Consider the following 13,304-nt stretch of genomic DNA (forward strand, 5'->3'; position numbering starts at 1 on the left):
ATCATTTTTATGTTATTAGGCCTTTCTAAGCGAGGTGTCCTCCTACAACCAGATAAGCTGTCCCATTGCTGGGATTACTAGGCTGGAACTTACTGGAAGCTTTTTGCCACAAGAATTTGATGGGAACAGATTATTTTCAAGAAAATAAATGGGAGTAGGACGAAAATAATATCAAAATACATAACCTCAAACCACATTGGAGAAATTTCCTGACAGAAATGTTGTGTCTCATAATAGGGGTTTCACTGATGTCCTGGGGGAATCTAAACTAGCTGGGAAGGGGTCGGCTGCACCTGGAAACTAGGAATTTGGAGTCCATCTCCCCCTCCTGCATTCCACTTTTTTTTCCTTTTCATTTGTGGGAAAGAAAGGAAGGGAAATCCTGAAGGAGTCCAGACATTTTGAAGACGTGTAAAGTCATTGACCTTCCTGACTAGTCCATAATGTTTCATGGCGTGACCAAATACTGACGTCGGAGGAAAGGACTCCGGCCTACGACAGGGATTTTCTAAATGAAGAAGCCATTAAGATGAGGAAAGCCAGCTAAGCATTAAGACAAGGAGAAGAGAAAGAGCTTGTGGTTAATACAGCTGCCCACAGAAGGACTGAATTGAAACATAGACTCATAGAACTGGGAGGGACCTTGTGAGGTCATCGAGTCCAGTCCCCTGCCCTCATGGCAGGACCAAGCACCATATAGATCATCTCTGACAGGTGTCTGTCCAACCTGCTCTTAAACATCTCCAGAGATGGAGATTCCACCACCTCCCTGGGCAATTTAGTCCAGTGTTTGACCACCCTGACAGTTAGGAAGTTTTTCCTAATGTCCAACCTAGACCTCCCTTGCTGTAATTTAAGCCCATTGCGTCTTGTCCTTGCCTCAGAGATCAAGGAGAACAATTTTTCTCCCTCCTCCTTTAACACCCTTCAGTACTTGAAAACTGCTATCATGCCCTCTCCCAGTCTTCTCTTTTCTAAACTAAACGTGCTAGGATACTTTTCAGAGGGTAAAGTCTTTATGCATAACTCGATCCCTGCAGTAGGGAAAATATAAGGGTCGCATCTTCAAAACTGAATGCGCCTGTAGAGTTGTGTGAGCAGGAAGCAGGCTTTGGGGGACCACCTGGGTCCAGTATGACACCCAGTTGGCATACTCACATACATAATGTGTGCTGCGTGTTTGTTGGGTATTTGCATCCTTGTTAGATATGCATGAATTGACATGTGCAGTTGCACATGCTTCGTGTTGAAAATTCAGCCAGCTGTTTTGGCATTTGAGTGAGTGTGGAAGAGAGAGGCCTGTTTATCGCTGAGCTGGAAATGGAGAAGGAAAGCATGTCTGAGTGGTTAACGGGAGAAGTGATCCTATCGGCATGTGTACTTAGGTTAGGTTCAGAACACTGGGAAAGACTGGTTCACTGGAGTACAGAAATGCTGCTATCCCGTCAGAACGCTGTAGGGATACAGCAGGAAATACAGCACAAGGAGCTGGAGTTGGAACTTAAAACGAGACTAATTTGATACAGAAGGAGCTAAAATATTGAAATGGAAACTATGATTCTCCCATTCCAGGGTGAAGTCCAGATCAGGAAGGGGATGTGTTACCCCCTTCCCTGCAACCTTGTGCTTTGCTGCTATAGCTCCCAACTTGGGCCTCCCACTAGCATGCACATCACGCTGGACATGTCTACACAGAAGTTGAATTAAGATAGGCCACTTCTGCTACGTCAACTGGGTAGCTGAAGTCGAAATAGCTTAACATGGCTTTTGGTGCTGTCTACGCAGCAGGAAGTTGAAGGAAGAACACTCTTCCTTCAACTTCCCTTACTCCTCGTGAAATGAAGGTTACAAGAGTCTTGAGTAAGAAGTCCGCCATCTCGACATTATTTTGAAATAACGTCAGTTATTCTGAAGAAACGCTGCTGTTTAGGCCTACCCACTGTGAGGGTCTGCGGACAGACACAGCCCTGGTCCAGCAATTCTGACCCTAGCAGCCTGTCAGCAAACACCAGCCGCTCCCTAGCTGCCAGCAGCCTTCGTTACTGTGTGCAGCGTGACCTCGACACACTCCCAAACAAGGACTTTCCCCAGAAATATGTGTTCCACCCTGTACTGGCCTCCTGGGGACAGGTCAGATTAAAGGTCCGCTGCCCCTTTTAAGAAACACGTTTATCTTCTCCCCCCCACCCAGCTTCTCCGCTAAACACATTTCAGTTGTAACTTCAGCTGATGTTTTGAACTCTTCATATAATGTGGCTATGTGTGTTTTGTCACCTGCGAGTTGTTCGTTTTCAAATGATGCCTTTGTGAGGCATATTTTGTACGAAGATTATTACACTGGTGTTGTAAGGTGTGACTACGGGGTGAACAGGGTCATGATGGTATTTAATGAATCTTGTACAATATGGAGTTGGGCAAAATGGGATGTAGGTTTGGATAATTCAGGGATGCTTAGCTCTGAGTTTCACTTTATTCAAAGCCTATAGGTTTTGTGCAGGGTGGTGGGAAAAGAGAAGACGTCATAAACAACCGATCTGGATAAAGAGTTTTGGTTTTGATCTTCTTCTAACAGAGGCCTACCCGGATTTCTTCTGACTTTCCATGTGTGCGAGTCTCCCTGACCTGAGCAGAAGCATTGGATGTTTCAGACAAAAAGGACATTGGGTGTGAATATTAGAGGCTTAGAAGGGGAAATGCAGTCACAGTGAAGCATGCTGGGATGGAAGGGAAATAGTTCAGTAACGTACAAGTTAAATACCAGAGTGGAGCATGAGTTCCCTGAAAGTAACAGTACTAAACCTTGGTATGAAGGCTCAGTGCTATGATTGTGCCGATGGATCCAATTGTGCTAGGTACTGTACAAACATGGTGAGAGAGTTCCTGCCCCAAAGAGCTTCTAGTGCAGCAGTTTTCAAACTTTTTTTCTCATGACCCAGTTGAAGAAAATTGTTGATACCCACGAGCCAATATAATGTGATTAGAGTGCCAGCTCCGGGGTGAGGCTGAGGATGGGAGCTTTGAGGTGCAGGAGGGGGCTCTGGCTTTGGAGGAGGGGTCAGGGCAGGGGAGGAGGGGCTTCCCTTGAGCAGCTCTGGGTCAGCGGTGCAGCGGGCGGGGGGGGGGGGGCTAAGACAGCTTCCTGCCTCCTGACCATGCTGCCCCCAGAAGCAGCCGGCAGCAGGTTCCCAGCTAAAGGGAGTGTGGAGCTAGTGCTCGGAGCAGGGGCAGGGCATGGAGCCCTGTGTGCACTCCCCACCTCACCTAGGAGCTGGGCTTGCTGCTGGCTGCTTTTGGGGAGCAGCACAGTCTGTGGTGCCGGGACAGGCAGGGAGCTGCCTTAGCAGCTGGTCACCTGATCTCCCTGCAGCAAGGAGACCCAGCGCCCGACATCCCACGACCTGGTTCTGGGTCATGATCCGAAGTCTGAAAACCAGAGGCCTAGTCTAAAAAGTCAAGATGGTCATGCGACACCGTGCTCTGGGTGTCCCTAAACCTCAGGCTGGGCAACACGGGTCACTTGATGATTCCGTTCTGTTCACTCCCCGCGGGGCAGCTGGCACTGGCCATTGTTGGAAGACAGAGCACTGGGCTAGATGGACCTTTGGTCTGACCGGGGCACCATTTCAGATTTTGGTGGGGGGAGACGACCTGTGCATGCTGTAATGGGAATGGCGGGGGAGGGTGGGCAGAGGCTTCAGCAGTGTTACTGAGCATGCTCAGTACAAGCCAAGTACCAAATGGGGGAGAGGGGAACCAACCCCATCTGTTCTCCCGCTCACACGCATCATCTCTATCCAGGGGTTACTAAGGCACTGGAAAACTCTTATTTTTTTGGCAGACAACTTAGAAGTTAACTGAAAGGAGCACTGTGTCTAATTCCTATATAAACGAAAAAAATTAAATCAATGTTAGACCCAGTCAGCTCTGACACTAACATATTCTGACATCTTGTGGCAAGTCACTTAAGGGACAGTGGTTAGCCTTAACATTTTAATGTATATTCTGACTTTGTTACTAGCTCTGTGGAGAGAGAGAAACCCCGTTAAGCTCTTTCTCAGCTCTGGAAGGAGAGTGGGGTCTAGTGGGTTACAGCAAGGGGGCAGATACATTTCAGCTCTATAAAAGCACATCAGAGTGGCCATACTGGGTCAGACCAAAGGTCCTTCTAGCCCAGTGTTCTGTCTTTCCACAGTTGCCAACGCCAGGTGCTTCAGAAGGAATAAACAGAAGAGGCATCATGATGATCCATCTCCCTGTCGCTCATTCCCAGCTTCTGGCAAACAGACACTAGGGATGCCACGCCTGCCAATTTTGGCTAGTAGACATTGATGGAGCTATCCCCCTTGAACTTATTTTCTTCTTATTGGAACCCTGTTATATTTTGGGCCTTTCCACCATCTCCTGGCAAAGAGTGCCACAAGTTGATTGTAGAAAAATAATTTATTTTGTGTGTTTTAAATCTGCGGCCTCTAAATTTAATTGGGTCAGCTTCTTGTGTTATGTTAGTGAAAGAATAAATATGATTTTCCTATTCTGTTTTTCCACACTGTTCATGATTTTCTAGACATCTAACATATCCCCCCACCCTTTAGTCATTTATTTTCCAAGATGAAAAATCCCAGTCTTGTTAATCTCTCCTCCTACAGAAGCTGTTCCTTACCCTTAATAATTTCTGTTGCCCTTTCTATACCTTTTTCAAATCCAATATAGCTTTTTTTTTAAGCAGGTTGACCACATCTGCATTCAGCATTCAAGATGTGGGCATACCATGACTTTATGTAGAGGCAATATGGTATTTTGAATTATTACCTATTCCTTTTCTAATGGTTCCCAATATTCTGTTAGCTTTTTAGTTTTTAGACTGCCTCTGCACATTGAGCAGATGTTTTCAGGGAACTATCCACAAGGATTCCAAGATCTCTTTCTTGAGTGGTAACAGCAATTTTGTGTCTATAGTTAGGATTGTATTTTCCCATGTGCATTACTTTGCACTTATCAATGCTGAATTCCATCTGCCTTTGTGTTGCCCAGTCACCCAATTTTGTGAAATCCCCTTGTAGCTCTTTGCAGTCATCTTTGGATGAATCCCTGTTCACCTCCTTTTCAAGAACATTTATAAGTTTAACACAGTGATCCAAATGCAGACCTAAGCAGCACAACACTCATTCCTGCTCCCCCCCCCCCATCTTTTACGTGGAGTACTGGGCAATGTTTTCATGATGATCTAAGGATCCTTCCATTACTGCAATGCTCAGCCTTTGTTATTCTTCATCACCTGCCTCCCTCTTTTTTATAACAAACTCCCTTCCCCAAAAGCAAAGCTGCAAGCAGCTAAAAATCTGTTACATTTAAGAACTGCCTCCGGAGTCAGGGCATGCAGCTTTAAGCAGACCTCAAGTATGAAATCCAGGGGGTTCAAACTCAGGAGGAGGGGCTGCCATCCTTTAGCCCCTCCTTCCCCCCAAATGGCACCCTTGTCTGACTCAGTATGGCCGTTCTTAATATGATGTGATATGCAGATCAGTAATAGAATACAACATAGGTCTGATGGGACGTGTCGCAACTAACACTTCTAGTTTTCAGGCCCTGCTCTCCTTTCCTCTCTCTCTTGGCTTCAGTGCCCTCCGACTGATGCTGCCACGGAGAAAGGTTAATATTTTTTCCCTTATAGCTAGGCTCCCATCATACCTGTTTAGGATCTAGGATTTCTAGACTCAAATATTCCTGACACCAGACCGAGGTCTCACTCTTGAGAGGTATCAAAATAAATATCCTTAGCCGTGCCCGGCTGTTTTAAGTGAAAGAGGAAGTGGCAGTTTATCGCTGTAAATAAATGGCTTGGGGAAATGATCAGACCTCTTATGTAGGCAAAGGTTCAGGAAGTTGTAAGCGTGGATTAAAAGCAACATATCTTGTAACTCCCTGCTTGTCTATAAAGATCTGTATTTCCACAGAAAAGAGTTCATTGACGTCCAGCATTTTTCCATCAGGCCACATCAGACCTGCCTTTGATGCTTTCGGTCCCGGCAGCTTGCCTGCAACAGTGAACAGTGATGAAAAGGCTGCTCTGAGCATGGGCAAAACCTCCTCTTGCTGGGTCTGCTGAAGTGTGATCAGGCCATAGAGTGGACTTACCTAATTAGGAAAGTCCCCAAGCCAGTGGCTGGGTTTGCCTGGTGCGTTGGCGGCATGCTGCCATGGCTGAGTCCTCCAGAGCCACCGTAAGAGAGTGTCTCTTTGGCTACATGAAGAAGGGCTGTATTCTGTGGAGGTTGCTCTTTGCATCACACACATTGCTCAGCTCTGTAGCCGACACAGAAAAATAAAGAGCGGGACTGAAAAGGCAGTAAGCCCAGGGACTATTCTACTTATCTACAAGACAGAGTCAGTATTGCAAGTGAACTGCATGAACCAGATGCTACGTCTACACTACCTTGCAATTCAGACTCTGGGAGTGTGGATAGCAAATGCACACCAAAGTGCCGAGCTGGAGCTAAGTTTAGTTGCATGCAAACTAAATGGTTCCTGGTTCACATCAATGGAACCCTATTTGAATAGGATTACATCAGTATGAACTAGGAACCTTGGAGTTAATGGCCACAGCACCCATGTGGACGAATTACAGTACAGCACTTTGGTGTGCGCTGTTATTCACACCCCCGGAATCCGAACTACGGGGCATTCCAGACAAGCCCAGAATTGGTGAACTCGCAGACAAAATCAGATACATATGGTCTGCAAGGTTTCGTAAGCAAAACTTGAGAAGTCATTCTTCTGCACTACTCTGCACTGATTAGGCCTCAAGTGGAGTATTGTGTCCAGTTCTGGGAACCACATTTCAATAAAGATGTGGAGAAATTGGAGAAGGTCCAGGGAAGAGCAACAAAAATGATTGAAGGTCTAGAGAACATGAGCTATGAGGGAAGACTGAAAGAATTGGGCGTGTTTAGTTCTGAGAAGAGAAGACTGAGAGGGGGACGTGATAGCAGTTTTCAAGTATCTAAAAGGGTGTTACAAGGAGGAGGGAGAAAAATTGTTCTCCTTGGCCTTTGAGGATAGGACAAAAAGCAATGAGCTTAAATTGCAGCAAGGAAGGTTTAGGTTGGACATTAGGAAAGACATCCTAACTATCAGGGTGGCTACGTCTAGACTACACCTCTGTGTCGACAGAGAGATGTAGATTAGGCATGTTGAAATTGCTAATAAAGCAGGGATTTAAATATCCCGTGCTTCATTAGCATAAACATGGCTGCTGCTTTTTTTTGAAATGGAGTTTTTTTGAAAAAAACAAAAACAAACCTGGCAGTCTAGATGCGGATCTGTCAAAAATAAACCCTTTTTCGACAGATCCTGTATTCCTCAAAAAATGAGGTTTCCAGGATCTGTTGAAAAAGGGTTTATTTTTGACAGATCTGCGTCTAGACTGCTGGTTTTTTTTGAAAAAGCACCCATTTTGAAAAAAGCGGCGGCCATGTTTATGCTAATGAAGCGTGGGATATTTAAATCCCTGCTTCTTTAGCAATTTCGACGTGCCTAATCTACATCTCTCTGTCGACAGAGAAATGTATTCTAGACGTAGCCGGTGGTTAAACGCTGGACTAAATTGCCTAGAGAGGTTGTGGAATCCCCATCTCTGGAGATATTGAAGAGCAGGTTGGACAGGCACCTGTCGGGGATTGATCTAGATGGAGCTTGGTCCTGCCATGAGGGCAGGGGCCTGCTGTTGAAGATCTCGAGGCCCCTTCCAGTTCTGTGATTCTATGAAATGCAGAGAGAATGGTTCCCTAACAGGACTGCTTAGTCTAGTCAAGTCCAAAGCATCGTGGGGCAAAGGGTTTGATAATGAGAGACTGTCCCCAAAGAGCCCCCAAAAAGAAAAGATTCATTCACTGAGGGGCTTTAGGGTCTGTTCATGTTGTACATTACCAGATGGGGAGGCAGCTCTTTTGCCTATCATGGCAGGAGAGCCGTGTCCCACAGACCTGCATTCCTGGGACAGTTAGTAAGTACATTACATGCAAAAGTGGGTTAGCCCAAAATTACCTGCTCCCTGATCCTTGGCCATAGGGGACTAGATATGCAATCCAACCAAGGGCCTTTGTTTAGCAGAACCTGTGCAATTCAGTTGTGAATCTGGGTAGGGGGAATGCTGCGTGGAGCCTACAGTGGGTTGCATGCACCCTTATGTTCTCCAGAGCCACGTATGTGGTGCGGTTCCCTGTGTCCGTGTGCGCCATGGATTGGCCTGGTAGATCTTCTCCCTGTAGCTCCACCAGGTATGGGGCATGCAAGTGCTGCCAGGCTATTCCAGCCTACAAGCTAGAACAACAGCATGGGAGGAGAGAAAGGTTACTTCTTCCCAGCCCCCGAGAAACTTGTGCACACAGTCTGACTGCCGGAGCTATGCATTGTGGTCAGAACTTTGGCCTCAGTTATTTCCCACTAAAACATGCTCAGTTTGCCAGTGGGAAAACAAAATCCATTTTTCTTACTGTCAAGACTAAAATGTCCCATTGGGATCAGAAAATCCATCTGTCTCATCCTGCCTTGGACAGTCTCTTGCCATCAGACCTGACGTCACATCTGCAATTAGATGCCGAGTGACGATTTACTGCTGATGTGCAAGCAGGATCAGAACCCAGCTTGCTGTCCTGGTAGACACGCGGAAGGGCAAGTGGAGTGAGAAGGTGTGACTCTTATCGGACTTCTTCCTGTAAACAAATGGATGTGTCGCTTTATTTTTGCCAATCCCTCTAGCCCAAGGACAACAAACAAGTGAGGCAGGGAGTGCCATTTTGTGCTGCGGTTGTACAGCACCGCGCATGAGTTCAAATTGTGACAATATTTATTATTGATTTTAGAGTTACAAAATATTAAGCTAATTTTTGAGGGTAGGGAAATAAATTGTTCCTGCCCAGTGGAGCTGACAGACTCGCCAAACTCCTGGGCAAGGTGGGAGGGGTCCAGTTCCGTGCCCCTGGAAGGGGCGTGGCCACAAACAGAAGGGGTGGGGCTTAGGCTAGCCTCTCTCTGGCAACACCTCCCCCTAGGAAGCCTTGAGTCCTGGCCGGAGCTAACTGTGCAGGGCTCTGGTGGCGATTTAAAGGGCCGGGGTTCTGACCGCCACTGTTGCTGCATTAGGGGAGCTCTGGCTCACCGGGCCCCGGGAGAGCTGCCCTCTTTGCCCCCTCCCATCAGTGGGCCTGCTCCTGGCTTTGAGGTGAGATACTTTGCCAGCCACTGGTGGAAGGTAGAATTGCACAAACCGGGACTAAATTCTTCTGGGGTAAGTTGATGATTATGATGGGAAACACAAGCTGGTGATCGCCTGTATTCATTCATGGTGGGGACTCATTGTCTGATTTAAAGGTGGGCTTAGTGTAGCCAAGTTGGGATGAAGAGAGAAAGGAAAAGTAGATAAGAATCTTAATTATGTCCTTATTGCACAGGGTAGTACTAAGGGGTGTCACGAACAGCTCGGAGACCATGTACCTGCAATACATCTCTTGCAAATAGGATGGGGAAGGGCTTGTCTACACAGGGCCACTTGGGAAGATTAACCTGAATTAACTTTTAATGTGGTTTGTTAAACTGCATTGAGCACCTTTGTGGATAGTCTTATGGAGAATTAAAGGGGCCTTTCTGTGATTTATCCTCATTTCATTTGGAAGTGAATCAAACTCAATCACAGGAAAGCTGCTTCAGTTCTAAATAAGAGCATCCAGTTAGGGCGTTCATGTGGCTGAACTCACCGGTTTTAACTTCGTACCTTTAGTAGATTTGGATTTACTTTCTGGAGTGTTTCAGTGTGGTAACACTGGAACACTCCAGAAAGGACTAGCCCTTAATAGAGGCTATTGCCAGGCTCAAGAAAGCCACCTGCTATTAGCTTGCCCTGTGGAAGCCACACAACAATTACCTTAGTGCAGTGGCATTCACACCTTTTTTCTCATGACCCAGTAGAAGAAAACCGCCGGCTGTAGTGGATCAGACTATTAGTCCCATACCAGATACTTCAGAAGGAGCCATACCCTTTGGCTTCACCTGCATCCTTCCCTGGGAAAGTTTTGTTTGGTTGGTTTTTGTCCCCACCTCTGTTAGGCAGTTATCTCCCTAAGGTACTTAGATGGTCTCCATCCCAGTAGTATCCCAGCCGTATATGTATTTGTCCTCCCAGCACTTCCTGTGAGGTAGATGCATGTATAGGTGGGGAAACTGAGGCACAAAGCACTTAAGAGACTTCCCGAAGTCACAAGGAGTCTGTGGAGCAGGAAGTAGGGATAGCACCTAAATGACTAGACCAGGCGACTCACAAGCCGCACGCAGCTCTCCACCCCTGAAAGTGCAACTCGCAAAGCCGCCCCATGAGCCCCTACAAATGGCCCCTGGTGCAAGGGAGCCATCCATCATGGCAAAATGGCGTCGGCAAGATGGTGCTGGCCGGCGGGAGCCTGATGTGGCCAAAAAGCCTAATCTGACTAGAACAGGGCCTGGTGTTTAAAGGGACAGTGTCCTTTTTTTTAAAAATTATTTTTGCTTGACAATTCTGGCTGGTGGGGAGCTTTCTTTTTTACTCAACAATTCTGGTACGGCTCTTTGCATTTTTTCCGCCGCTGTTTTGTCTCTCTTCAATTAATGGGTTGGCCACTCTCCGTTAAACCATGTGATTAACCCCTTTGTGTTTAACCCCTTTTTGTTATAACCCTAGGTAACCTCCCCATCCATCTACATGCCCTATTCTTTTGTGAATCATGCTAAACGCTTAGCCTTTGTGACATCTTGGGGCAATGAGTTTCACAGACTATCACTGTGCATTGTGTGGAAATTAGCAAAAGACTGCTCACAGCCATGACATCGATGTAACTTCCATGAGTAGCCTTGTCAATAGTGCAAACAAAACCTTGGATCTTGGTGGTTAAAGAAAAGAAGAATCAGCAGAAAATAGAAGTGCTGTCTCTCTTATTATTTTCATATCGCTGGGACTGTCTGGTTTAAACTCCTCATCTTTCATATCGCAGCTCTGTTTTGTTTCCCTTCCACCCTGATCTAGGGGAAGGTTTGTTTCCTCCCGCAGTGGAGCCAGATTATCAATGGGAAAAATGAAAAGGTTTCTTAAGCCCACTGCGTTCCTTCCTGATCCTCTGTCAGTCGGATCCCCCTGCATCACTCTTGCATATTTTTGGGATGTGGTGTGGTTTCTCCTGGTCTGAGGTTTGCTGCTATTTGCTTGACTTTCAAATGAGATCCTCAGCACAAACGCGCACACGGCTTTAATTGTGAAAAGAGCCAACGCTGCGATGAACTGTCTCTGGTTCTGTTTTGTTTGCATCCTCGACACTCGGGAAGAAAAAAACAAGCATCCACTCTCATTTGGCGCAATCCGCTTTAGATAAGGCTCGATGTGTTTTGTCTCTGAGCAGTCAGAGACAACACTTTTGTTTCTAATCACATTTTGTGTATTTACAAAGCCTAATAAATAAAGGACAAAGAGCTTCAGCGTGGAATTCGGATTTTTTTTCTTAATTTCCTGATCCAGCTGTTTCATTATCAACTGTTTTGTTCCCTACAGTCCGGGTTCCAGATGTGCCTGGAATTAAAATGTCAGCTGAATTAGAGTGAAACACGAGCTTTTTTTTTTTTTTTAATCTCCACTCCTTGCTGTGCGTGTAGCCATAGTGAAAACTGCAGCTTCACACCTTCTTTCCATCCACTGCACTGGCACCAATGGGTCAGCTGCTGTGCAGGCATCCTCCCTTATACACTGCCTCAGATTTGCCCCAGAGCGACCAGCTTGTGGTGGTGGTTTTAGCACTGTGGGCAGCAATCCACAGGAAACTTGACCAAGATCCTCCTCTTTCCCCTCCCGTTCATTGCACAGATCCCACCAGACGACAGTCTGATGGTAACAACGTTTGGTTTCTACCACTTTGGCTTGGATTTGAGCTGGTGATTGGCTCCAGACCCCGTCACCAGTTCTCTAGGCCTGGAAAAACAAATATTTTCTGCGGTAGATCACAGATGAAAGACTGTGTGGCTCGGGGGAAGGGGGTTGTTCTAGAACCAGAAGTATCGGAGTTCTAATTCCAGTGGTTACACTCGTGCTCTGATTGTCTTTGGACCAAATCGCTGAACATTACTGCCGGTTCCCCACTGTACAATGAGGTAACACTGTAAAGTCACCAGTGTTGCAAGGATCATGTCATTGGTAAAGTGCTTTAAAGATCTAAAGCCCTGTAGAAATGCCAAGTATCCTTAATGACTAGAACAGGGCGTGGGTAAACTGAACTCCTGGATTCTATTTCTGCCTCGCTGAGCTAATGATCGTGAAGCATGATTGTATAACCCTTCGCAGAAAAAAAATAAACAGATCTGCCTTAAAAAGGCCAGTATTGCTTTCTCTGAAGGCATTACATTTTATTATTCATAACATGCAGATCACATGATGGTAATTACATTTGGTGTTACCAGGAACTTGAGAAAGTTCAGGGTAGCTGCCAACAAGACCATGGCATGTGCCTCAGTGAATTAAATGTTAGCAAGACATGCTGTGCTAGGGTAGCCTTTTGAAGGCTAAAGTATCTCGTGCACACATCATAGCTTGGTCAGAATAGTTTAACCAGAGGATGGGGGCAAGTTGGGTGGGGGGAAAGAAATCCACTCTCTGGCCCCCAAAAACAAGTTGCTTCTATGGATCCAAATCCTGCATCCAAACACTGCATATGTAAATCAGAAGTTAGATCCAGATTAGATTTTAGCACACCCTACTAGCTTTATTGTGGGCTAAACCAAAAGCCTCTCAAAGTCTGGAGTATTCACCATCTCATTCTGGAGGCATGGTTCCACAGGCTTTGGAAGCAGGAAGTTTTGAGTTCTAATCCCATTTCTGCCCCAGTTTTGGTTCACATCCTTTCTGTAGCTTCTCTGTAAAATGGGACAAGAGTGCAGTGCTTATGTAGCTCCCTCATGCGAGTGTGGGGAGGACTGACTAGTCCATGGCTGTCCTTTGCTTTGAACACACAAAGCGCTATTGAAACATAAAGTGTTAACGCAATCGTAATCTGAATGTCATGGCTTCCGCCACCTTTACTTTTCCCCCACGGGGAGTTTGAAATGGGTGGCGCACGTTTGACGATACCACATCAACCTGTGCGGAAGCATCACAAGTAGAGAGCTACTGAACAGGAATCTCAGGTAATTTACGGAAGTTTGTCCTTTCTTTTTCTGTTTCAGGAAAAGCACTGCTGTGTTCGGGTGAACAAAGCGTGAAGACGTACTGGTAAGTGACAGAGGGGTTGACTCCACTG

At 46.2% G+C, this 13,304-nt stretch overlaps 1 protein-coding gene across 2 annotated transcripts in view; it reads left to right on the forward strand.

Moving 5' to 3' along the window:
• The window catches only part of ZNF469 (zinc finger protein 469), a 545,453-nt gene that overhangs the window by 91,157 nt on the left and 440,992 nt on the right, over positions 1-13,304 (forward strand). For both annotated transcript variants that reach the window (XM_075939905.2, XM_075939908.2), the window contains exon 3: positions 13,231-13,276. The gene's annotated coding sequence lies outside the window, so the exon portion shown is untranslated. The remainder of the gene's footprint in view (positions 1-13,230; positions 13,277-13,304) is intronic.

This window comes from Pelodiscus sinensis, chromosome 12 (genome assembly GCF_052426305.1).
Source record: "Pelodiscus sinensis isolate ZL-2025 chromosome 12, ASM5242630v1, whole genome shotgun sequence".
NCBI lineage: Eukaryota > Metazoa > Chordata > Testudines > Trionychidae > Pelodiscus > Pelodiscus sinensis.